The sequence below is a fragment of the Balaenoptera borealis genome (assembly GCF_965194805.1).
Source record: "Balaenoptera borealis genome assembly, chromosome: 4".
In the NCBI taxonomy this organism is placed as follows: domain Eukaryota; kingdom Metazoa; phylum Chordata; class Mammalia; order Artiodactyla; family Balaenopteridae; genus Balaenoptera; species Balaenoptera borealis.
In genome coordinates, this window is record NC_138861.1 from 84,943,222 (window position 1) to 84,969,484 (window position 26,263).

General features: G+C 39.3%; 1 long non-coding RNA gene across 1 annotated transcript in view; it reads left to right on the plus strand.

Annotated features, from left to right (window-relative positions):
• Positions 1-24,992, plus strand: part of LOC309628097 — a 34,070-nt gene extending 9,078 nt beyond the window's left edge. Inside the window, exons 3-5 of the long non-coding RNA XR_014244153.1 lie at positions 15,767-15,884; positions 17,356-18,349; positions 24,516-24,992. This is a non-coding gene — a long non-coding RNA (uncharacterized lncRNA). The remainder of the gene's footprint in view (positions 1-15,766; positions 15,885-17,355; positions 18,350-24,515) is intronic.
• The last annotated feature ends 1,271 nt before the right edge of the window (positions 24,993-26,263 follow it).

Below are 26,263 nucleotides of genomic sequence, written 5' to 3' on the forward strand. Positions count from 1 at the left end.
ATCTCCTCCCTCCCGCATCTCCCTCCCTCCCACCCTCCCCATCCCACCCCCCCAGGCGGTCACATAGCACCAAGCTGATCTCCCTGTGCTATGCGGCTGCTTCCCACAAGCTATCTGTTTTACATTTGGTAGTGTATATATGTCCATGACACTCTCTCACCCTGTCACATCTCACCCCGATACGTGCTATTTTTAAGAGACATGCCTAAGGCATAAGGATATGGCAAGATCAAAAGTAAAAGGAAGGGGAAAAGTTTTCCGGCAAAATTATTAACCAAGGAAACCTAGTATAACTATATTAATATCCACATAATGGATTGTTAAGCAAAAGCATTATTAAACATAAGGGTATCATTATGATTATTTAATTCATCAGGAAGATACAACAATTCTAAAGTTGCATGCTCCTAATAAAGTAGCCTCAAATGTGTAAAACAAAATTTGATAGGACTGCAGGGGAGAATGGATAAATCCACCATTACCATGTACCCACCTTTCTTAATTATTTATAAGTCAAACTGACAATATAGTGAGGAGTATGGTACCTGGTTAAAACCTATGTGTGGTTTTTTTCAGGCCTGATCACAGGCAGTTACAAAGGCTTTACCTGGCAGGCCTCTTGGGGAAGAGGCCTGCATTAGATTTGGGGTACAGCCAATGCATTGCAGCCTCTGAGAGGACTTGCAGGCAAGGACTCAGACCCCTCTGGTCAATCATGCTCTTTGGCATACTTGCATTCCTACTCCAAGAACCTTTATTTCTAAGCTTTTATCTAAGCCTTGGGCAGATCTCTTCTTCAGGTGCCTGGGTTGAGGCCTCCTTATGGGGAGCAGAGGGGAACCGTCGAAGGCACCTTTGCCCAGGCTTACTCAGTACTTTTCCATGCCTCATCCTTCCCCCCTGCCCTCAGCCCCGACCCCAGGGGCCATAAAACTATTGGTGTCTTTTGTTCCGGGGCTCCCTCAACAGTGAGATGATCCCCACATCTGCACTGATCCAGCTGGCCTGGACCAGTGTGTACTTCCCTGGGGGAAAGCGGAACAGAAGGAGTCTGCACTTTCTGCAGTTTAGCTACTTGCTTGTTCCAAAGCGGTAAGTGGTTAAGACCTTTCATTTTTGGCTTGTTTTCATCAGCTACTCTGACACCTGGCAGCTCACTCCTCTCTCTCTCTCTCTCTCTCTCTCTCTCTCTCTCTCTCTCTCTCTCTCTCTGTCTCCCCCAGCTCAGCTGGCTGAGCTTCTGACATATAGAAGATTAAAAAACAAAACTGAATACCACAATAAAACAGTCTTAATCTAATGGTCATATATAGAACTCTGTACCCAACAATTTTAAAATGTGCATTCTGCTCAAGCATTCATGGAGCATTTATAAACATTGATTAAGTGCCTAGTCATGAAGCATGACTCAACACATCTTATAGAATCAGTATTATGCAGATGACATTTTCTAATTGCAATGCAGTTAATTCAAATACCAATAATAAAATGACAAGTGAGACTTTTAAAATTAACTTTGGAAATTAAATGCATGCTCTTTAGTAAATCATGGGTCAAAGCCATAATTGAAATTTGAACATATTTAGAACTAAGCAATAATAAAAGTTTAAATATCAAAACGTATGAGATGCAATGAAAGTAATATTTGAGGGAAATTCGTCACATTAAATGCTTCTTTTAGAAAAGAATAAATGTGGAAAATTAGTGAGCTAAGCATCCAACCTAAAAGGTTAGCAAAAGCATAACAAAATAACCTCAAGGCAAGTAGAAGAAAGTAGATAATAAGGAACAGAAATAGATGATGTAGTAAAATAAGAATAGAGATGACCAACAAACAAAAGTTTAATAAAAAAAAATAGACAATCATCTGGCAGGATTTATGGGGAGGGGCAAAGAGATAATGCACAAATAGATAATATTAAGGATGTAAAATGAGAATCACATATGCATTATAAATTTAAAAGACAGTAAGAGTATAATACTATGAAAAATTTTATGCCAATGAATTGCAAAACTTAGAGAAAATTTTCAAATACCTAGAAAAAAAATAGAAAGCCTGCATTGTGAAACCAAATAAAGCAGTAATTTTAAATCTTTCCATGAAGAAATATCCAGACTTAAATTCTTTTTTGGTGAGTCTTAGCAAATATTCAAGGAACAGATCGTAAACATTCTTACATAAACTACTCCTGAGAAGATAAAACAGGGAATGTTAACTGAGACATCAGGGAAAATGACAGTGCAAGAATCTCTAACAATTTACCCCTTTATAAAAGCAATGCTCCATATCCTACCAACACTTATTTTCCTTTTGATTGTAGCCATCCTTACGGATGTGAGGTGGTATCTCATTGTCATTTTGATGTGTCTTTCCCTGAGAGCTACTAATGTTGAGCATCTTTTCATGTGCTTACTGGCCATTATCTTCCTTGGAGAAATTTCTATTTACGATAACCTTTTGAATCTATTCCAATAATAGTTTGGCTCACAACACTCCACCAAAATTGCCCTTGATATAGCCACTCTTACTTAAATGACCAGCAGCATTCTCTCATGTAAACATTGTGGACATTCACCTCTTCTGGGATTTCCACTTTCCCGACACTCCTTTTCTGTCACCTTTGCTGATTCCTCTTCAGCTCCAGGATTGCTGACACTAGATGGCCCCCATGACTCAGCGGTTGAACCTCTTCTGTTTATTTATACTCATGCCCTTGAAGAACTCATCCAGCTCATGGTTTTAAATCCCATCTTCATATTGGAGACTCCCCAGTTTTTATCTCCAGCCAGACCTCCTCTCTAATCTCAAGTCCAACTGCCTACTCCATATCTCCATGTTGATGTTTGATACCTAACTTGTCCAAAACTAAATTCCTCATCCTCCCCTCCTAATCTGCCCTTTTCATACTCTTCCTCATCTCAAAAACTGTCCACTTTACTGAACTTCTAATTGCTCAGGCCAGAAACCTCAGCATCATCCCTGAGTCCTCTTTCTCTCATGCCCCAAATTCAATCTGTCAGCAAATCCTGGCAGCTCTATCTTTAAAATATATCCAGAATTCTTACCACTGAAAAAATTACAAGGTAGCCATTAAAAACAACATGCAAGACATTTTACTTAAAAACGTGGAGTGGAAAGTGGCATGCAAGTCCTATGTGCAATGTGATTCCAACAATGAAAATATGCTTCTAATGAAGATTTGAAAGAAAGCGTCACAAATAATATCCTTAAAAAGCCACAGAGATATTTTCATATTGTCATATTTTTCTTTGAAAATATTTATCAAGCTATAAAACTTCTGGGAAGATTTCAGTGTTTGTAGTACTGATGGATGTTTATGGAGCACAGTACCATTTTAAATAGCCCTTTGACATCAGTGGGGAAAGGAACCCATATTTCTGGAGACTTTTACTTGTACCACATGCTGTGCTAATTGTTTTGCACATACTATCTCATTTAATTCTCTCACCCTTTTAAAAAAACAGCTTTATTGAGGCATAATTGACAAACAATAAATGTTTACAATGTTTAATGTATATTTTGATGTTTTGGCATACATATACACCCATGAAACAATCACCAAATCAAGATCAGGGGCAGATCCACCACCTGAGAGGTCTCTTTGTTCCCCACCCCTCCCTGCTTCCCAGCTCCCCAAGCAACCATTGATCTACTCTCTGTCACTGTAGATCGGTTGGCATTTTCCACAGCTTTATATAAATAGAATCATACATTATGTCCTTTTTTTTTTGGTCAGGCTACTTCTGAATGATCTTTTTATGTCTTATTCACATCTTATAGCTGAAGAAATCAATTCATAGAAGTTATATAACTTTCCTAAAATCATACAGTAATAAGAGATGAACCTGGAATTTCACTCCATGTCTGCTTGTCACCTCTACATGTTAAAAGTGAAGCTCCAAATGGTTAAAGGAATTGCCAAAAGTTATAATACCAGTGACTGGCCAAAGTAAGACAGAAACCCACTGTGCCACATGCCTCTTGGTTATTTATGTGGCTGTTGGAAAGAGCATTAGGACTCCTTCTAGATTTCACTAAGACCACATTTTTCAGAAGCCCAGCCATTAACCTGACCTTGATGATGGCCTTGGACAGAAGATCCAATGTGGTGTGCTTGGCAAAAGCTTCCTTCAACACAGTGTCTTTCAGTTTGTCAGAACAAAGAAATCTATTTCTCTAGAAACTGCCGTTGATTTCCCTTGAATTGCTGTCCTCTTCAGAAGATACCTGAACTGAGAGTAAAGGGAACCGCTTGTAGTTTGGGTCCCTCCCCCTCCATCCCTCCCCTCCCTCCCTTCTCTGCTCCTTACTCCTCCCTCCCTCTCCTCCTTCCTTTCCTTTTTTTCCCCCTCCATTTCTATTCTTCATAGTATTCATTTGCAGTGAATCTTCATCATTACTTTTGTTACCACTGCTTTATACTCTAGGTGGCCTAGACTGCCAGAGTAATGCATGGTATTGGAGCCAAAATGCTTGGTTTGTGATTCTCTAAAACTACCACATTGTTACAGCCTCATTTCCAATTAATATATTTATATTTATTATTATTTACATATATTTATTAGGCTTATATGATGTCTTTGTATCTACAAGATCACATAAGTTTTAGTATCTGCGAAGTTTAATTAGTGGGTTAGGAGTTGTTTACATATCAAAAAACAAGCTTAAAAAGATAGAAAACAGTTTATATAATAAGCAGTAAGATGATACCCTGAAAAAGGTATTAAAATTATTGAATGCTTATCAGAAAGGCCTTCATAGTGTTTCTTTTAAATTTTTTTAAAAAAATTAATTAATTAATTTATTTATTTTTGGCTGTGTTGGGTCTTCGTTTCTGTGCGAGGGCTTTCTCTAGTTGCGGCGAGCGGGGGCCACTCTTCATCGCGGTGCACGGGCCTCTCACTGTCGCGGCCTCTCTTGTTGCGGAGCACAGGCTCCAGGCGCGCAGGCTCAGTAGTTGTGGCTCATGGGCCCAGTTGCTCCGCGGCATGTGGGATCTTCCCAGACCAGGGCTCGAACCCGTGTCCCCTGTATTGGCAGGCAGATTCTCAACCACTGCGCCACCAGGGAAGCCCCTCTTTTAAATTTTTTATTGAAGTATAATTGATTTACAATATCGTGTAAGTTTCAGGTGTAGAGCACAGCAATTCAGTTATATGTGTATGTATATATATATTTTTCAGATTCTTTTCCCTTATAGTTATTACATAATATTGAGTATAGTTCCCTGTGCTGTACAGTAGGTCCTTGCTGGTTATCTGTTTTATACATAGTAGTGTGTATATGTTAATCCCAGCCTCCTAGTTTATCCCTCCCCCTACCCCCTTTCCCCTTTGGTAACCATAAGTTTGTTTTCTGTGTCTGTGAGTATCTTTCTGTTTTGGAAATAAGTTCATTTGTGTCTTTTTTTTCTTTTAGATTCTACATATAAGCAATGTCATATGATATTTGTCTTTCTCTGACTTCACTTAGTATGATAATTTCTAGGTTAATCCATGTTGCTGCAAATGGCATTATTTCATTCTTTTTTATGGCTGAGTATATTCCATTGTGTGTGTGTGTGTGTGTGTGTGTGTGTGTATGTACACACACACATCATTTTTTTGGCCATGAGGGCATGTGGGGCCTTAGCGTGGCACGTGGGATCTTGGTTCCCCGACCATGGGTCGAACCGTGCCCTCTGCGTTGGAACCTCGGCGTCTTAACCACTGGACTGCCAGGGAAGTCCCTACCACATCGTCTTTATACATTCATCTGTCGATGGACATTTAGGTTGCTTCCATGTCTTGGCTATTGTAAATAGTGCCGCAATGAATATGGGGGTGCATGTATCTTTTCGAATTACGGTTTTCTCTGGATGTTTACCCAGGAGTGGGATTGCAGGATCGTATAGTAGCTCTATTTTTAGTTCTTTAAGGAACCTCCCTACTGTTCTGCATAGTGGCTACACCAATTTACATTCCCACCAACAGTGTAGGAGGGTTCCCTTTCCTCCACACCCTCTCCAGCATTTATTGTTGTAGACTTTTTGATGATGGCCATTCTGACTGGTGTGAGGTGATACCTGGTTGTAGTTTTGATTTGCATTTCTCTAATAATTGGTGCTGTTGAGCATCCTTTCATGTGCCTTTTGGCCATCTGTACTTCACAGTGTTTTAAATCATCTGTTTAAAATTGACATTAAGGACTTCCCCCGTGGTGTAGTGGATAAAAATCTGCCTGCCAATGCAGGGGACACGGGTTCGATCCCTGGTCCAGGAAGATCCCACATGCCGCAGAGCAACTAAGCCTGTGTGCCACAACTACTGAGCCTGCGCTCTAGAGCCCGTGAGCCACAACTACTGAGCCCGCGTGCCACAACTAATGAAGCCCGTGCGCCTAGAGCCCATGCTCCACAACAAGAGAAGCCACCGCAATGAGAAACCCGCGCACCGCAACGAAGAGTAGCCCCGCTCGCCACAACTAGAGAAAAGCCCATGAGCAGCAACGAAGACCCAATGCAGCCAAAAATAAATTAAATTATTAAATTAAAATTGATTTTAATTGTGTGTAACTATTGTACTCTGTGCATGTAAACTTAAATGTTAGAAACCATATGTTTTGACAAAATTTCTGAAGCTCTTGTCTAACTTACCTATGAAAAATAATTTTCTATATCCACCAGGGCAAAGTTTTTAAGGAGATATAACAAACTGTGACAGCAGCTCCCATATCACAAATGCAAGCTAGAATACTCTGGGGAAATATATCAATATGAATGTTAATTGATACATGAGACTGACTTATAAAACTGCAAGCCGGAAAGGGATAGAAATCATCTTTAGAGTCTGGCTATATATGCCTCATATTCCTGGATTTATGCCCAGCAACTCAGCAGAGTAGGAAGAAAGTACTAAAGCATTTTTAAAATGATGATATTGATGAGTGAGGGATAAGTCAACCTCCATCCTTTCTCATGAAAAATTCGAGGTTATAGGTTTGAGGTTGTATTTATGAGACCCTGAAACAGCATTTAAATCTTTTTTTTTACAGGCAGATGAACAATATACATTGAACCTGGCAAATTTTTAATAAAGAAATAAAATGTTACCTTTACAAAGAGATTCTTTATGACTTACAGACTTGTAAAGCCTGCTTGTTTTTATCTCTAATATTTTCATACTTATCTGTTATTTGTTTTCATGTAGCATACCAGGCCTAGGAGGTTATATCCAGGGCAAAATTTATGTAGGTGATAAGAGAGAACTAAATACGGCATGGTAAAAGAAAGAAGTCAAAGTTTTTAATTTAAAATATCCAGCTGAAAAATATGAAATCAAGGGAACAAAAGTATCAAATGAACATTAGGGTAAAAGGTGGGAAATGAAATGTTCTAACTCAGGCAGGATTTCAGCTCTTTTTGACTTCAGTGACATTTAATTCTGGAGATAGCAAGTTCCTGGGTCTCTCTATTTTTATATGTCCCATATTCTCTGAGCACAAAGAGTAGAGAAGACACAGAATGTGGAGGTAGATGTGGATACCCACATATTTTCCAGCTCCCTTGGTGGTTATTTCACCTGCCTGAACTTCGCTTTTCCCACATGTTAAGATGAGGCCTCTCACAGTACACACCTCCCAGAGTGTTGCTGGGATTAAGTGAGTTCATGCATGTAAAGTGCTTAGCAAATAAACCCTCAAATATGCCAGACATTACAAAGGGAAAGTATAGAAACATATTATAAATCGGTCTGGTGGAACTCTAGTTTCTTTCCTTTTTCTTACCTTGGTCCGAGGGTTGAAGGCTGTTTCCTTCTCTTGTTCAAAGCAACCATCACCAGCTCTGCTCATCAAACTCTCTGACGCACACCAAACTTTCCCACCTCAGCACTTCTTACAGAGAAGGAACTTGAACTCTGGGGACCCTCAATTGCTTGCCTCAGGAGAGACAGGCCTTTTTTTTTTTTTTTTTTTTTTTTTTTTAAAGATTTATTTTATTGATTGAATGACTGATTGATTGATTGCTATGTTGGGTCTTCGTTTCTGTGCCAGGGCTCTCCCCAGTTGTGGCAAGTGGGGGCCACTCTTCATCGCGGTGCGTGGGCCTCTCACTATCGCGGCCTCTCCTGCTGCGGAGCACAGGCTCCAGACGCGCAGGCTCAGCAGTTGTGGCTCACGGGCCCAGCCGCTCCGCGGCATGTGGGATCCTCCCAGACCAGGGCTCGAACCCGTGTCCCCTGCATTAGCAGGCAGACTCTCAACCACCGCGCCACCAGGGAAGCCCCAAGACAGGCCTTTTGAGATCGTGTATTTCATCTAAAACTTTTGCCCATCTTGTACCCTACTTCATAATACATGTGCATAATGTAACATATTTACCGCAAATTTTCTGACACATTTGTCACTCCAGGAGGATGTGGGTTTATCCTATGATTTCCAATAACTCCTAGAATGTGGTTCCATGTTCCCAGAGTATAAAAACCCAGAGACCGACTCCCAGCGCTCAGGATCCGTTTAGTTCGGAAGAACTGATGAAGGCAGATCCTTTGTCCAAAGCAGGAATTTGGCTGCTCTGAGGACCTGAGCAAGCATGGTTTCACGTTTCCTGTTGCTGCCTCTCTCAGGGGCATTTTGCAGGGGGAGGCGGATGTCTTAGGTTGGGTTCTAAACAAGCAGAGCCAGAAGAGGAATTCAGTGCACCATGATTTGTTGATGGAAAAGCATTTCTCCGGGAAAAGCCTTTAAAGGAGGGAAGGAAGCAAAATAAAGGGAAAGAGCCAGGCAGGGATGTGGTCTCAGGTAAAGTCCGACTTGGCCTGATCCACAGGGGAAAGCTGCGGAGCATGAACCACCCTGCAGAACTGTTCTTCCTCTGGGACAAGGCAGCGGCCTTTGTGCCTCTCAGTTGTTGGCTGTGCTGCCTTGCTGGGCTGTGTGAATGCTCCATCACGCCGGCAACTTCCAGCTTGTATGGTTGGGGACACAATCAGTGGGTCCCTCAGTCTTGACCTCACTCCCACATTTCCTTTGCTATAAAGTGGGTCTCCTGGCCTGCTGTGTTCCCATGCCAGGAGGAATCAAACAATCCATAAGTCCTCAGGTAGTGGTGTTGGATGAAGCCTTGCCGGCAGGAAAGGCAAAGCCATACCAATAGTACATGCCTGTTTCTATGAAGATGAACTGCTGGCACTCTCACGACGGAAGGAGTTCAGTGTAGCCAACATGCTGCCACCACATGACTGGTTGGTCTCCTTGGGGAATGGCACCATGACAAGGGCTCACCAAAGCATTCAGTGTGCCAGTACGTCGTGGTCATCTGGCTTTATCAACATAATATTGTCACTGTAATGGGTCAGCATGATGTCCTCTGGGATGTCCAGAAAGTCTAGACCTCTTCACACTGTGTTATGATGGAAGATGAGAAAAGAAGCATAGCCCTGGGGCTAAACCATAAGTGTATATTGTTGCCAGTTCTATGTGAATGCAAACTGTTTCTGCCCTTCTTTTTGGTTTGGAATAGAAAAATACACATTTGTCAAATCAATGACTGCACACCATGTAACTGAGGCCATAATAATTTGTTCTAGCAGAGATACCACATCTGACAGGCAGCTACGGTAAAGCTACTACTTGTGGTCTACAATCGTCTTCCAGGATCCATTTGGTTTTTGCAGGGGGTGGACCACTGAATTGGAGATATTATGGGGGACCACCACTTCTGCATTCTTTGGATCCTGAAGGGTGGTGCTAATCTCCAACATCACCCACTCCCAGACTATGATATTGTTTTTGATTTACTATTTTAGCCAAGGAATTATGGTTTCAGAGCTCTTAGCCCACAGGCCAAGGACCCAATGAGGGGATTGCGTCAGCAGCCAGTTATGTAAATTCCTATTTTACATTTGAGCATCAGAGAAATGATCACTGGGTGAGTTTGCAAACCTAGTGAACCCACTGTAAGCCAGGCCTTGGTCAGATCTCCTTTTATTACTCTAACAGGGGCTGTGATAAGGTAGCAATTCAATTCAGAGCCTGTGTCCAATAGTCCTTGAAATGTCTGGGTATTACCTTTTCCCCAGTGTACATTTATGTAAGTAAATATCCATGGGTCCCTTTTAAGAGGGACCCAGGTTGTCATTACCATGCATACTCACCATGGTGCTGCAGGATTCTTATTCCTGACTCAGTCAGCGAGTCTAGGTCTGAAAACAATCTGATCCTGAAACCAGGCAAGGACTTGTAACTTCTTATTGGGGTACCCTCTCTTAGGCTTGTGGTCTCCTGTACTTGATTTCTTCTACTAAAAAGTGCTACTTCCCTGCTTTCCCAGAGGTCCGATCCATGTGAAATCATGTTCATACTCCCACTGCAGATTGGTAGAATCCAAACTTCCTTCACTTTCTGCACCTCCCCCACCAAACCCTAAGTTCCAGGAACACTGAACTTTTACCATTGTCAAAATAGGCAATGCCCTTGCAGGTTTCCAGATACCAATTATACTCTCAATATTGGTTGTATCCTCCTAGTAAATTTCTACTCTTCCTTCAAGACAAAGACAAAATGTCTCTTCTGTGAGGCCCGTCCCTCACTCCCTTCCACTGTGCTCCTATAACCCTCTTTTATTCCTTGATTGTACATTTATCACACTGTATGAGAATTATCTGCTTACATGTGAGGGCTTGATGGCAGAGTCTGCCTTACTTCTCTTCCTATTGTAACTGAGCAGGACCCTATAGGGGCTTCCTGGGACAGACCTCTACCCCATATCCTCTGCTTTAGCTCCTTTCTGAAGTACCTACATAATAATATCTAATGCATATTTCCTGAGTTTTTCAGATGCTAAAACCACCACCAAATGGAAGAAATTAACTGCTTGATGATCTTGAGCTCCTAGCCCCCAGACCTTCTGGCACCTAAGGATTGATCACCATCAACCAATCAGAGAATTGTGCAGGAGGTGATCACCTACCCTGGGATGCCCATCCCTCCCCTTGCCTTTAAAAATGCTTTGCTTTAACTCTTCAGGGTGTCAGGGGTTTTTGAACACCCGTTCTCCTTTCTCGGCCCTGCAGTAATCCTTTCTCTGCTCCAAACTCCGTTTCAGTTTGTTTGGCCTCGCTGTGTGTGGGACACACAAACTTGCGTTTGGTAACACTACCCCCTCATCTTGGCATGCTTCAGCACATGAGTTGGAGCTCAATTAATGTGTGCTGAATTAATTAAGCTTCCTTCCTAGCCAACTGTCTTCAAAGTGGCTGTGATTAGTACAGGGCAGTGTGAGTGGTCTTAATTAGCCCTATTTTGCAAAATTCATATGCTCAATTTTCTTCTTCTCATATGTTAATTTTATAATTGCACTTATTACATGTTTTATAGATGATACCTGGGAATGAGAGCCCCATCATCTCTATTCCCACAAAGATTTCAAAATAAAATTTTACCTGATATTTAAACAAGAAAAAATCCACACATAATGGATATAATCCATCTTATGTTAGAAGAAGGCCAGATATTGTCTGTAAATGTGTGAATGAGGAATGGGTTTGCCCAGAACTTCAGTTTAGGTGGTCAGCAGGTCAAATGAAGGAGGGAGGATTGGAATTTGATTATGATTAATATGTTCCTAGTATTCTAATAAAATCAGTCTGAGAAAGCATGGCCTAGCATACACCAGGAAGCCCCAAAAGCCAGAAGGCAGCAGAATCCCTCCCAGCCCTGCCTATGCCTACAGCCTGACCCCTGAATTGGAGTCCTCCAGTGCCCGTGGCAGGGGTCCCCCTGCTGCCATCTGATACAAGCAGAGGCTGTCGGAACCTCAGTTCATTAAGTTCTCACGTAACACCACTCTCATCCCTTCTTCTGATTCCACCAGACCTAGCAAATGACCTTCTGGTTGTACATAATTTGGTTTCTATCACATTGTACTGGGCGTGATAGTTGCAGTTCTTACTATAAATTAAGTAATCTGCCAGTGTGGTGAATATGAAGTATTAACTATAAAGTATTCTGACCAAACTAAGTCTCTGTGACTAAAAGCTGAAACTCTGATCCAGGTTTGGCAGCCAGCCTGCCTCTACCCCGGGGAACGTTACCTTCTCTCAAACCACGACATATATGATGGTTTCCTAAGCATTTGTATCTTCTTCTACGTGGGGTCCCTTAGGACTCATATATTTCCTTATTGTATTACTTTCTTTTTGAGTATACATCTTGTCTCTTCCTTTAGATCAGTGTTCTTCAAGTATTTTTGGCTAGCATGGACTACATTTATACACATTTATTACATGTATAAACAATGTACCCCCCTCACACATTTTTAAATTGACATCTAAAATTTTTTTCTCAAGTTTAAAGCAATGCAAAGAATATAATTTCTGGTGCATTAGATATATTTATAAAGTATTATTCTTTTAAATGTATTCAAAAGAATTAAATATCACAGCAACTTGATACTCACTATCATGTATTTTTAATATACTTAAGCCAGCTGTTCATTAATAGTTGGAAATCTTATATTGTCCCTTTTTGCTCTTTATTTCATATTTCCATTCCATTTCTCCCAGAAAATTTTATCCTAATGTAATGTATTCTTGTCCCTAACAGTATTTCATTTATCATTCTAGCATAATTCTCTGCAATACAGAAATTAAATTTTATTTTTATTTCCTGTGACCTAAGTCTATAAATATTTTAAAGTATCTCCTAGTTTGAGTTACTATTACTACAAGCAGATTATTAATTAAAGTACCATACATATGTTACAAATTTAATGAATAATTATTAAACATAAGAAGTAAAAATGTTTTTGGAAGTGCATCTCAGATGAATAAGGCTGCATTTAAAAAAATTAATTTATGTATTTTGGATGAATAAAGGTACTACTATTGCTAGAAGGTTTAATAGTAATGATAGTAAAACTTTTTCCTCTACTCTTGAGACAGGGCTTGACATCAATTCCATTCCTGTTTTTCGGTGTTACAGATATAGCTTGGAGAAGCCTTGTTCACATGAAGAGAATAGATGGGAATGGAAGGAATTTTGTTGTACCAATGCCACTACAATTTTTGCACTTCATCTAAGTTATATGCCAAAATCATATAAAAATTATGTTCAGTCATCTATTAGCTGATGATTCATTCCTTCAATTTTAACTGCAAAGAATCAGAATCACAGGACTTGTACGCCAACACAGCTTTTATAGTCTTTAACGACCTCAGCACTGCTGGCAGCATGTTGAACTGTACCTTTGCTTAGTTTTACACCCGAGGAAATACACCAGAGTTAGAATCAGGTTGGGACAGAGACGTGCCTTTCTTTTGTAAAGAAGATGAAGAGTGACTGTGAAAGGGAAGATGGGAAGGAGGACCAGCCTGACATAGATACCTTCCCAGGCTGACTTTTAGGAAAGATCTTTCTCTCACTGAAGCGGTTGTGAGGATTGGGGAATAGAAGCTACTGTGCTCATCACAGAGTTTTTTTAGCTACTTTATGTACAGACCCTGGTTAAAAGAACTTACCCACTTTCATTTTTTTTCTTTTTTTTACCTTTTGGGTTAATCTCTCCTAATTTCTATCTGTGTTTTCTCCAGTCTAAGAGAATTGGACATATCTGTGGATAATTATAACCAGCTAGGGAGACATTTAGTAGCTTGAGGGCATAGAGGCTGTTTCTACATGTTTAACAAATGTAATTACCTGACATTACTTTTAGAAGACATTCAATTGGTTCATGTAGTGGACATGTGTTGTTTTTGCCTACTTAGCATTCATTCCCCTTTTATTAACAACACATCCTTTTTAGGGGGAGGGGAAAGACACCCTCACTAGTTCCCAGCCATTTGCTTTGGTGGGGCTGGACTCCCTCGCTCCCTGACGTTTCTGGCTTCAAGATGGGCAGGAGCCTTGAGCCAGGCTCTCAATTCCAGGACTTTGGCCAGAGCTGGTGGGATTACTGGCCAGGAGAGTGCAGTGTGGAGCAGCTGGACACCGTAATGGGGAGAGGCCCTACCAGAGGGTGATTCAGCCCAGACAGAAGCAGGGAGGCAGGAATGGAGCTGGAGAAAGACCCAGTTCTGATGATATCCTCGGAATCCACTGGTCCCAGTCATCACCAGCCTACACCCAAACTCTCTAGTTATATGTGCCAATGCATTCTCTCTTTTGCCCTAGTCTGCTCTGGCCCTATAGTTCAAAGTACCTTGACTAATGTGGCGGTGGTCCTCTTCAATAAAAGTCTTTCTACTCTGCAGCACCAATGAAAAAGTGGGAATTATTTTGTAAATATAGATTATTGTATGAGGTATAGATCTACACTCTTGAATACAGTGAAAAAGTATTATTTCTTTATTTTCAGTGTACTTACGTAAAATTTTTTTTAAATTGTGGTACAATACGCATAACATGAAATTTTTCTTCTTAACCGCTTTTACGTGTATAGTTCAGTGGCATTAAGTACGTTCACACTGTTGTGCACCCATCACCACTGTCCATCTCTAGAGCTCTTTTCATCTTGCAAAAATGAAACTCTGAAAATATAACTCCTTATTTCCCCCTCCCCTAAACTCCTGGCAGCAGCTTTAATTATATAGTACACATAGAAGACTGTGTGAGGCTAATACCTGAGGGAAATTGTACTCTAAAACGTGAGACATTTATTGTGCCTCTCTTGCTACTGCAAATGACATTTGGGGGATCCATTTATCAGATTTGCTGTTCGTTCTACATATTGTTGCAAAATCAATACTGAAATAAAATGGAGGTAAAATAACTCTGAACCTAGGGTGGTTTTTTTTTTTAGTGTGTGTCATCAATGTGTCACCTCAGAAAAAGACGGTAATATTTTGCAGGAACGTTTTAGACTTTGTCTTTGATAACTTTGACAGTCTCTAAAGTTTAGAGATATTAGTTTATGTTAATAAAAATTTTTCTGTATGCTGTTTATCTATTTTGAAAGGTCTTTATTTGGAGTGGATGGGTGTATTGGTTTCTTAGGGCTGCCGTAATGAAATACCACAAACTGGATGGCTGAAAACAACAAAAGTGTATTCCTTCACAGTTCTGGAGGGTAGGTGTCAGCAGGGCTGGTTCGTTCTGAGGGCTCTGAGGGGGAATCTGTTCTACACTTCTCTCCTGGTGCTCCTGGCTTGATGCCATCTCTCCAATCTCCGTCAGGTTTAGTTGTTTTCTATTTTGTTGTTGTTGATGTTTTCAGGCCACCTTGTTTTACTAGGGTTATAAATTAGTACAAAAATGGATACTTTCAAAAAAAAAAAAAAAAAGGATACTTTCAGGTAACCAACTGTGTCATTCCAGGATTACATTACAACATGGATATAGAGTTGACAGGTCTTACCCAACTTTGACATTCTTGTACCCTGGGGGTGAGTGGGTGTTTAACAAAGTTTGTCTTTTTTCATTGAAATATAGTTGATTTACAGTGTAGTATTAGTTTCAGGTATATAGCAAAGTGATTCAGATCTATCTATCTATATATAGATATATCTATATCTATATATCTATCTATATATCTATATCTGTATCTATATATTCTCTTTTAGATTCTTTTCCATTACAGGTTATTACAAGATATTGAATATAGTTCCCTGTGCTATATTGTTGTTTTTTAAATGATGAAAACAGGAGCCAGTGTGTTTGTTTTCTGATGACTATAATCCAACAGGAACTTTACCACTCTAACATACATAATGTTTAGTGTTGGCTTTCTTTACTGTAAGCTCTGCTGACTTTTGATGGTTTATGTTGCAGGACAAATGACCCAGTGCAGAAGAGCCTTAAAAGCTAAGGAGCTCTCTCCTTCAGGACCGAGGATGGCTTCAGTTCCAGGGATGCTACAGGCCAGTTTATAAGCAACTAAATACTAGCTGTAGGTACTTTTGGTACCTTATACACTAGTAATAGAGTTCAACAAAATGTTTTCTGCACTAAAGTTTCGTAGATACTACAATTCTTAAAAAGGTTTTGAAACAGTGCATAATCATGCCAGAGTAGATGGGTTATCCTGGGGTAACCAACAACCCCTCAAATCCCAGTGGCTTAAAACAGCAGTGGTTTACTACCTGCTCACACTACATGTCCAAAGAAGGTCAGAGGGAGGCTCTGCTCACTATAGTTCCTCAAGGATCCGGGCTGAAGGAGGTATCACCTGGACATGAGCAAAAGGCATATTAGTTCTTAAAGTTTCCACTTGGCACTGACACACATCATTTCCACTCATGTTTCACTGGACAAAGCAAGGCATACGGTGATACTTGATTTAAAAGGAGGGTGGGAAATGTAGTTCCACCATATTCCCAGGAGGAGGACAACTGGAATATTTGTGGACAGGCCTAATGTCTACCACACCCTGAGTGGCAGATGGGTGTCTAAAAGCAAAGCAATTCTGGTTATTGGAACCATTTCAACTTAGTAGCATAGAAAAGGGACCCCAATGTCAGTTGGTCAGATTTTGGAGATGGGTGGCAGGTTCTCAAATGTCTTTCCTCTGCTTCATTATATTCTTGCCAGGTTATCTACTATCTGATATTCTATGTTCACTTTTCCTGTAAGAACTATATGGTGATTTGACGGCACTCTAAAATTTCTTCTATTTCAATATTCTTTTACAATAACTTCTGAACAATTACAGTTGCTAATGAGTTCTCTAATCTAGATTCTACCTTCACTTTTGATCTCTTTCCACCCACATCTGGGATTTTTTTTTTTAGACTTTTTTAAAAAATTTATTTATTTTATTTATTTTTGGCTGTGTTGGGTCTATGTTTCTGTGCGAGGGCTTTCTCTAGTTGTGGCAAGCGGGGGCCACTCTTCATCGCGCTGCGTGGGACTCTCACTATCGCGGCCTCTCTTGTTGCGGAGCACAGGCTCCAGACGCGCAGGCTCAGTAGTTGTGGCTCACGGGCCTAGTTGCTCCGCGGCGTGTGGGATCTTCCCAGACCAGGGCTCGAACCCGTGTCCCCTGCATTAGCAGGCAGACTCTCAACCACTGCGCCACCAGGGAAGCCCCACATCTGGGACTTTTTATTTATTTTTTTTAAGTAACCTCTGGCCAGAGAATTGCATAGAACTCAGTTCTGCCACTCATTTGTGTGCATTTAGGTAAATTACTTAACCTACATCTCCAAGGCTCAACTGCCTTACCTATGAAGTCAAATAATAATTGTTCTTACCTCCTAGGGTATTTTGAGTATTAAATGAGGTGATATTTGTAAATACTACCTAATATGGATATTAGCTAAATCTGACAAAATGCTTATTAGATGCCAGCACCTTAGTGACCCACTTAATTTTCATAACAACTCTATGAGGTAAATATTATTATTACCCTTATTTTACAGATGAGGAAATTGAGGCACAGAGAGTTAAATAACTTGCCCAGAGACACATAACCAGTAAGTGGTGGATCAGAAAGGCAACAGCAGACAGTCTGTGCCAAAGACCATCGTCTTAACCTCTGTGTTCAGTGGAGTGGGACATAGTAAATGCTCATTTTTATTTTATGAATATTATTATTATCATTTGTCTAAAATGAAGCCCTATAGTTTTCTCATGGAAAAAAGTTAAAACCTCTTCTTTCTTGAAAAATATGATATTTGATAAAAATGCATGAATTCTTTTTTTTTTTTAATAGATTTATTTATTTATTTATTTTTGGCTGTGTTGGGTCTTCGTTGCTGCGAGCGGTCTTCCTCCAGTTGCGGCGAGCGGGGGCCACTCCTCCCTGCGGTGCGCAGGCTTCTCACTGCGGTGGCCTTTCCTGTTGCGGAGCACGGGCTCCAGGCGCGCAGGCTTCAGTAGTTGTGGCTCGCGGGCCCCAGAGCGCAGGCTCAGCAGTCGTGGCCCACGGGCCCAGTTGCTCCGCGGCACGTGGGATCCCCCCGGACCAGGGCTCGAACCCGTGTCCCCCGCACCGGCAGGCAAACTCCCAAGCACTGCTGCGCCACCAGGGAAGCCCATGAATTCTTCTAATATTATTTAATGAAAAATAAACCCTAAGAGACACAGTGGCATCTGTCTTGGTCTCTCCTGGTCTGTCTTGGCCTCTCTCTCTCTCTCCCTCCCCCCTTTCTCTTGGATCACTTGCTCTAGGGGAATCGAGTGGCCATGTCCCATGTCATGAAGATACTCAGGCTGCTCACATGAGGAGGAACTGAAGTCTCTGGCCAACATCCAGGTAGACACTGAGGACTGCCAAAAATCACATGAGCAAGTGTGGAAGCAGATTTTCCCCAGTCCAGCTTTCAGATGACTGCAGTCCCAGCTAACAGCTTGACTGTGATCTCATGAGAGAATCCAGCTAAGACGCACCCAGATGCTTTCCCCACAGAAATGGTGAGACAAGAAATGTTTGTGATTTTCAGCTGCAAGGGGTAATTTGTTACACAGCAATTCATAACTAAAACAGATATTGGTACCTGGAAATGGGGTGCTGCTATAATAAAAACTTAAAATGTGGGAGTGGCTTTTTAAAGAAATTGTTTTAAGTCCTTTACCTTTCTATATAAATTTCATATTTGCTTGTCAATTGCTTGTTCTTTTTTAAAACATTTATTTAGGCTGAACTGGGTCTTAGTTGCGGTATGCGGGATCTTTAGTTGCGGCATGCGAACTCTTAGTTGCGACATGCATGCGGGATCTAGTTCCCCGACCAGGGATCAATCCCGGGCCCCCTGCGTTGGGAGTGCGAAGTCTTACCCACTAGACCACTAGGGAAGTCCCTTGTCAATTTCTTTATATAAGTATGCTTGGATTTTGGCTGGGATTGCATTGAATCTATAGAACAACATAGGGGCCATTGCCACCTTACCAACTTGATTCCTCCACTCCACAAATATGGTATATCTCCTCATTTAATTATAAGGTTTTCTTTAACTTTTCTTTGCAGTATTTTGTAGTTTTAGGCATATAGCTTTTACACATCTCTCATCATTTTTTTTTTAAACATCTTTATTGAAGTATAATTGCTTTACAATGGTGTGTTAGTTTCTGCTTTATAACAAAGTGAATCAGTTATACATATACATATGTTCCCATATCTCTTCTCATCATTTTTATTCCTGATTTTTTATGCTATTATAAATGTTTTTAAAACTTTCGATCATCACCAGTAAATAGAAATACAAGTTTTTTGATGCTACCATAATTCTTTAAAAATTTCAGTTGTTCATTGCTTGTAAATAGAAATTCAGTTTTTGTGTGTGTGAGCATTGGCCTTGTATCCTGTGACTCTTTTACATTTCCTTTTTGGTTCTAGTAGCTTCATTGTAGATTCAGTTGGATTAGCTATATAAATCATCATGTCATTTGCAAATAAAGACAGTTTTACTTCTTTCTAATCTGAATTCCTTTAATATGTTTAACACATACAAACACACACACAGGTACAACAACATGTGTATGTGCAGCTGGATGCAATTTGCTAAAATTTTGTTAAGAGATTTTATACCTACATTCTTTGTAGTTCTCTTTTCTTGTCTGTGTTTATCTGGTTTGGTATCAGAATGATTCTGGCTTCATAAAATGAGTTAGGAAGTTTTTCCTCCTTTTCTATTTTATGAAAGAGTTTATTTAGAAGTTTTACTATTTCTTCTTTTAAAGTTTCATAAAATTCACCAGTGGCTTGAAGTTTTCAATTTCTTTAACGTATATAGGGCTTTTCAAGTTTTCTTTTTCCTCTTGGGTCAGTTTTGGCAATTTTTGTCTTTTAAGGAACTTGTCCATTTCACTCAGGACATCAAATTTATTAGCATAAAGTTCTTAATATTCTTTTATTAACTTGATATTGGTAATTTATAAATTTTATTTTTCTTTGATCAGTCTAACTAGAGGCTTACCAATTTTATTGATTTATTTCAAGGAACCAGCATTTATTTTCATTGATATTTTCTACTATTTTTTCAATTTCTATTTTATTAATACTGTTATTTCCTATCTCCTAGTTATCTTGGGCGTAATTTGTTGTTTTTTGTTGTTGTCATTTGTTTTGTTTTGTTTTGTTTTAGCATGAAAGCTTAGATTATTGGTTTGAGTATTTTCCTTTTAAAAAAAGTATTTAATGCTATAAATATTCCTCCAAAGACTTAGCTGCATCCCACAAATTTTGATATTTTGTATTTGTATTTTCTAATTTTTCCTGTTGTTTCTCCTTTGACTAATGGATTACTTAGGAGTGCATTGTTTAATTTTCAAATATTTGGGGATTTCCCAGATAGTCTATTAGTGATTTCTAGTTTAATTCTGTTATGATCAGAGAAAAAGCTTAGGATGATTTCAGTTTTTCATGTGTACTTGAAACCTTTGTGTATCTTGCTGTTGTTAGCCAGATTATTCTATAAATTTCAGTTAAGCCAAGTTGGTGGCTAGAGTATTCAAATCTTTTTTTAAATAGAAGTATAGTCTATTTACAATGTTGTGTTAATTTCCAGATCTTTTATATCCTTTCTGATTTTTTGTCTACTTGTTTTACTCACTACTGAGAGAGGAGTGTTGAAGACTCCATGTATAATTGTATATTTGTCTCTTTCTCTTTTCACTTCTATCAGTTTTTGCTTTGTGTATTTTTGGCCTTGGATATTTAGGTGCACACACATCAAGATTGTTGTGTTACTGACAAATCAATCCATATCTCATTTTATAATGTCTGTCTTTAACCCTGGTAATTTTTCTTGTTCTGAAGTTACTTTATTTTATATAAATGTAACTAGTCCTGCTTCTTCTGATGTCATAGACTGAATTGTGCCCCTACTCCCCAAATTTATATATTGAAGCACTAACCCCCAAGTACCTCAAAATGTGACTATATTTTGGAGATAGGGTCTTTAAAGAGGTAAGTAAAGATAAATGGAGTCATATGGTTGGGCTCCAATCTAACATGACTGGTGTTCTTATAAGAAGAGGAAGAGACACTAAGCCGATACTTGCACAGAGGAAAGGTCATGTGAGGACAAAAGAGAGAAGGAAACGATCTGTAAGCCAAGGAGAGAGGCCTCAGGAGAAACCAACCCTGCTGGCACCTTGATCTTGAACTTCCAGTCTCCAGAACTGTGAGGAAAATAAATTTCTGATGTTTAAGCCACCCAGTCTGTGGTATTTTGTTATGGCAGCTTTAGAAAAATAATAACATTTGATTAGTGTTTTCATCATATATTTTCCCCAATATTTTAATTTACCTATATAATTATATTTAAATTGGCTTTCTTGTAGATAGCATATAATTGGGTCATCTATTTCTATAGCCAATTTGAGAATCATTGTCTTTTAATTAGAGTGTTTAGACCACTTACATTTAATATAATTATTAATATGGCTAGACAGGTCCACAATTTTATTATTTTTTTTGCTTGTTTCCTATGTTTTGTTCTTCTCTTCTTCCTTTCCTATATTCTTTTGGATTATTTAAATACTTTCAGTATTCTCTCTTACTTTATGTATTGTATTTTTAGCTATGTCTCTTTTTCTTTTAGTGGTTACTCTAGGGACTATTAAATGTAAGCAGTGTAAAACACTAGTTAAAAGAAAGAAATCTGTTTATTTTTTCTTTGTGACTTCCCTTGCAAATCTTAGGAGCTTAATATAAATGAGGCACTGTCATCTTAAACCTCATTGGAATTGAGGTTAATAATCCTAACCACACTGGATTTATATAAACACAAGTCACTTTGACAAAGACAATGTGCTTGACTGATTTTCTGCATCTCACTGACTTTTTTCAAGATCAAATCCAGGAAAAATAAAGTGAGAACAATAGACTTCCATGCAGGAGTTTTGTCTCAGCCAAAGTAGCATCAGATTTAAGACAATATAAAAAGTCAAGTCATCTTACTAATATCATTCTCAAACTTGAAAAATTGCATGGGTTTTCCTGGGCTTAGAGTTTAGTAGATGTAGAGACTGTTTGTTAAAATAAGGAAGCTTAAATAAATGGAAAAATGTTATACATTTATGTATGAGATTATTCAACAGAGCAAAAATGTCAGTTCTCCTCAGATTAATCTATATGAAATATAATACTAATCAAAATTCTAAACATATTTCATCAAAATGATATATTTACTATAAATTTTATAAGGAAGATATATTGTGAATGACGGGTTATGGCAGATTTGATAAAGCAGAAGAAAGAAGAGAGGCTTACCCTAGCAGATATCAAGATATATAACAAAGGTACATTTCTAATTTAGTTCTTTTCTTACAATAAATAACATGTACATGATGATATTGTCTCCATCTCCTCAAAACTATTATATGATTCAATAATACAAAATTTGGGGACTTCCCTGGTGGCACAGTGGTTGAGAATCCGCCTGCCAATGCAGGGGGCATGGGTTCAAGCCCTGTTCCAGGAAGATCCCAAATGCCGTGGAGCAACTAAGCCCGTGCACCACAACTACTGAGCCTGCACTATAGAGCCCGCGAGCCACAACTACTGAGCCCATGCACCACAACTACTGAAGCCCGCACACCTAGAGCCCGTGCTCTGCAACAAGAGAAGCCACCGCAATGAGATGCCCGCACACGGCAACGAACAGTAGCCCCCGCTCGCCGCAACTAGAGAAAGCCCGCGTGCAGCAATGAAGACCCAATGCAGCCAAAAATAAATAAATAATAATACAAAATTTGATGTAATTTCAATGAAACTAAATGTTTTTCTCTCAGTGATAACCTTCTAGACAGGATATGAAGCTAGAACAAAAAAGTAAAATATGGTAGAATATCTGCCTGCTCCACCTTTCCAGTTTTTGGACTCTATCCTATTCCTCCACTTCTTGGGAACTTTTTTTGTTGTTGTTGAACTATAGTTGATTTACAATGTTTCAGGTGTACAGCACAGTATATAGTAGTGTGTATCTGTTAACCCCAAATTTCTAATTTATCCCTCCCCCACATCTTGGGCATTTTATTTCAAGATTATTGCTAGTGCACAGTGGAAGAAAATATATTGTATTTTATCATGTTTACTAATGTTGTGACTGATTATTTTTTCCTTTTTAATTGAAGTATAGCTGACATACAATATTATGTTAGTTTCAGGTGTCTGTAACTTTGATTTTTAACTTCTATAATCTAAAGAACAATTATTACTTGCAAAGTCATTGTCTTGAAAACTATTTTCACGAGAAATCATAACTCATTTCATTAAAATAAAGACAGAAAATTCATCCTCAAAGAAAACTCATTTGTCTTCTAAGAACAGCATTTCAGAGATTCAAAGAAATTAGAGGTGGAAAAATCAATTAAAGCTAATCTACCAGCTTGTCAGAAAGGATTGCTTTCTACAAAATATATTCTAATTCTTTGTCCAGGTTAATTTTTAAATGTCTCAAGGGATGGAGCACTTGTTATAGCCCTCTGAAGTCTTTCCTTTTATATAATTGACCTTCCCAAGAATCTTGTTTTTTTCTAATATCTAACCTCCATGTTAGTTATTAATTCTGTGCTATTGCTTTTAATTATACTTCTTTTTCCTGTAGTAATTCCTCTTCTCCCAAATTCTGTTTTTATACTCTCAGATATTTGTAAGAAGCTAGGCTTCATTTAAATTAATTACCTATGTTTACTTATAATAAAAAATCTTTTACATCAAAGAGATCGTTAGGTCTTTTTCTCCATTTTCCCTTTTTGTCCTGTCTGTCTCTCTCTGACACTCTCCCCTCCTCCCTCCTTCCCTCCTTCCCTCCCTCCCTCCTTTCCTTCCTTTCTTCCTTCACTTACATTCTTTTTGTAGACAAAGCAATGGGGTGCTTAAATGTGGAAGGTACTGGCAGGAACAAGTAGAGAAAGGAGAAGACAAATTTTTTGCTTGATCCAGAAGACTATCAATTCCTTTGCAAAGTAGCAATATAGTTCTTGTCTATCTCTGTTATGACTGAAGCATTTTTCTCTTGTTAACGATTTCTGGTTCTTTTATAACCTCTTTTGTCTTTCAACTTTATTTCAAATTTCCCCCTTTCTATTTAATTATGTTTATATAAATTTAAAATTCAGTATTTTTCCAGATTGGATGGTATTATTTGTTTTACCCTTTGAACATGAAGGTGATGGGTTTCCTCCATTTACAAGATTTAAATTCTTGCCCTTATCTGTGCAGATGATTAATAGTGAGATATCAGGTACATTGGTACTCTGGACTAAAATTTCTACTGTCTGAAGATAAGCAAAACAAGGATTTTAGAAGGGGTGAGAGAATATCATATGGCCAGTGACGGAGATTGCCCTGAGCATAAGAACATAAATTCTTTGTAGCCAGGGTCAGTTCAATAAATGCCACAGTCTGCAGTAACAACTCTTGGTAACCTGGGGGAAAGGCAGACACAAAGAATGTGATGAATTTTATTGTGTGCTTATGTGCTAATAAATTGAGTTTCTGTCAATTCCTGTATAAAGTCCATGCATTATCATTGTTCAAGAACCATGGAATAAGTGTTTATAAAATTTACTAAATATATTTTTAATAGTGAAAATTTACAGAGAAATTTAATTAGCTTTCTCCTCTTACCAGGAAGCTGTCAGGGCTTTAAAGCAAAACTTGTGGTGGAATTCCCTAGAAAAAGGACCATATACTACCTTTCACAGAGTCATAACATCTCATTAGGTAAGAGCCTAAGCTCTGGGACAAGACTGCCTTGCTCAAATTCTGCCTCTGTCTTTTAATAGCTGTGTGACCTTGGAAAAGTAACTTAACACCTCCGTGCCTGTTTCCCCTTATAAAATGGTGATACAGCCTGAGGAAGAATTGAGTTATAAATTGAGAATAAACGGAGTTAAAATTGTAAAGTGCTTAGTACAGTACCTTAATAAAAGCTAATTTTCATTTTCTCTTTTCTTCATTCATTGAACAGATATTTATCAAGTGTCTTCTGTGTGATAAGGCCAGAAATAGGAGTTCACAGTATAGCAACAAAGAATCATACAACATCTAACTGTATGCAGGGGGTGCTACAAAAACATATGTCAGGCTCTGGAATCAAGAAATGAGCAATTAACTGTTACTGAACCGAACTTGGGTCCACTCACCCACTGCACAGCAAAGCCAACTTACTGACACCAGGTCGTGTTAAAGGAAAGCACACCATTTATTTGTAGGGTGCCCAGCAAGGAGTGTGAGTGGCTCATGCTCAAAGGCCCTGAAATCCCCAGTGGCTTTCAGTGAGGGGTTCTTAAAGGCAAGAACTGGGGTGAGGGCTGAAGGGTGTGTGAGTTTTTTTCTATCTGGTTGGTGAAGTAACAGGGTGAAGTTTCAGGAATCTTAATCATCAACCTTCTGAGTTCCAATCAGTCTGGGGTCTACATGCTTATAGTCACCAGTCTCCACCTGGGTGGGTCAGGGGCGGGGGCCTTAGTTCCTGTAGAACAACTTAAAGAGTGTCAGAGTGTTATGTATATCCCTTAAGGAGGAAGTAGGACTCTGTTTTCTTGCTGAATTATTGTCATTATATTTCTTGTTTAACTACCTTTACTTTGTTTCTGCACTCTCTCAATTCTCTAGTTAGTAACTGCTTATGCCTATTCTTTGGAACTCAGGGAAGGCCTAGGAGACTAAAGCTTTTTTCTGTAAACAAGAAACAGGTGACTCAGAGGGGCTTTTGTACCTTGGAGGGCCCTGCAGTGCCCTGCTCAGTTTCATAACATGTGTAGTACACTCAAGGAGGAATCTTGGTCTTTAAAGAGAAGTATGATTTTGAAAAGTGCACAAGGTGAATGGATAAAGCAGGGAGTCTAAAGTAAATAGCATAAGCAAAGGCACAAAAGCATGGAAGTACATGATGTTTGCCAGTGAGTGATCAAGCATGGGTAACACATCAGGGGGTGGGAGAGTTGGGGAGGGGATAGGCCCTCTTTCCATTTTTGGTGAATCCCCTATTGTATGAATTTGGGTTGTGGGAGGCCCTACCTCCCAATAGGGAATCTGAAGGGAGGCAAATGTTCCCTCTCTCTGCCTTCTGGCTGCTGAGGCATGGGCGTGTGACCTTAGATATTTCCACCTGTGAACTTGAATAGGGAGACTGTGATGCCACCAGTGGCATGGTGGTGTAGCTAGGATTTAAACCTGGGTAGCCCGAACACAGCGTCTGTCACGGATGAGCTGGTCATCACTTTTTCGTAGGAGAGTTGGCTAAGATTTTGTACTAGAGATAATAAGAAAGAATAAGTAGGATTTTGCCAGGTACAGAATACATAAAAGGGTCAGTTCAGCTTGAGAAGGGTGTGTGCAAGGGCAGAGAAAAGAAAGGCCATTACCTATTCCAG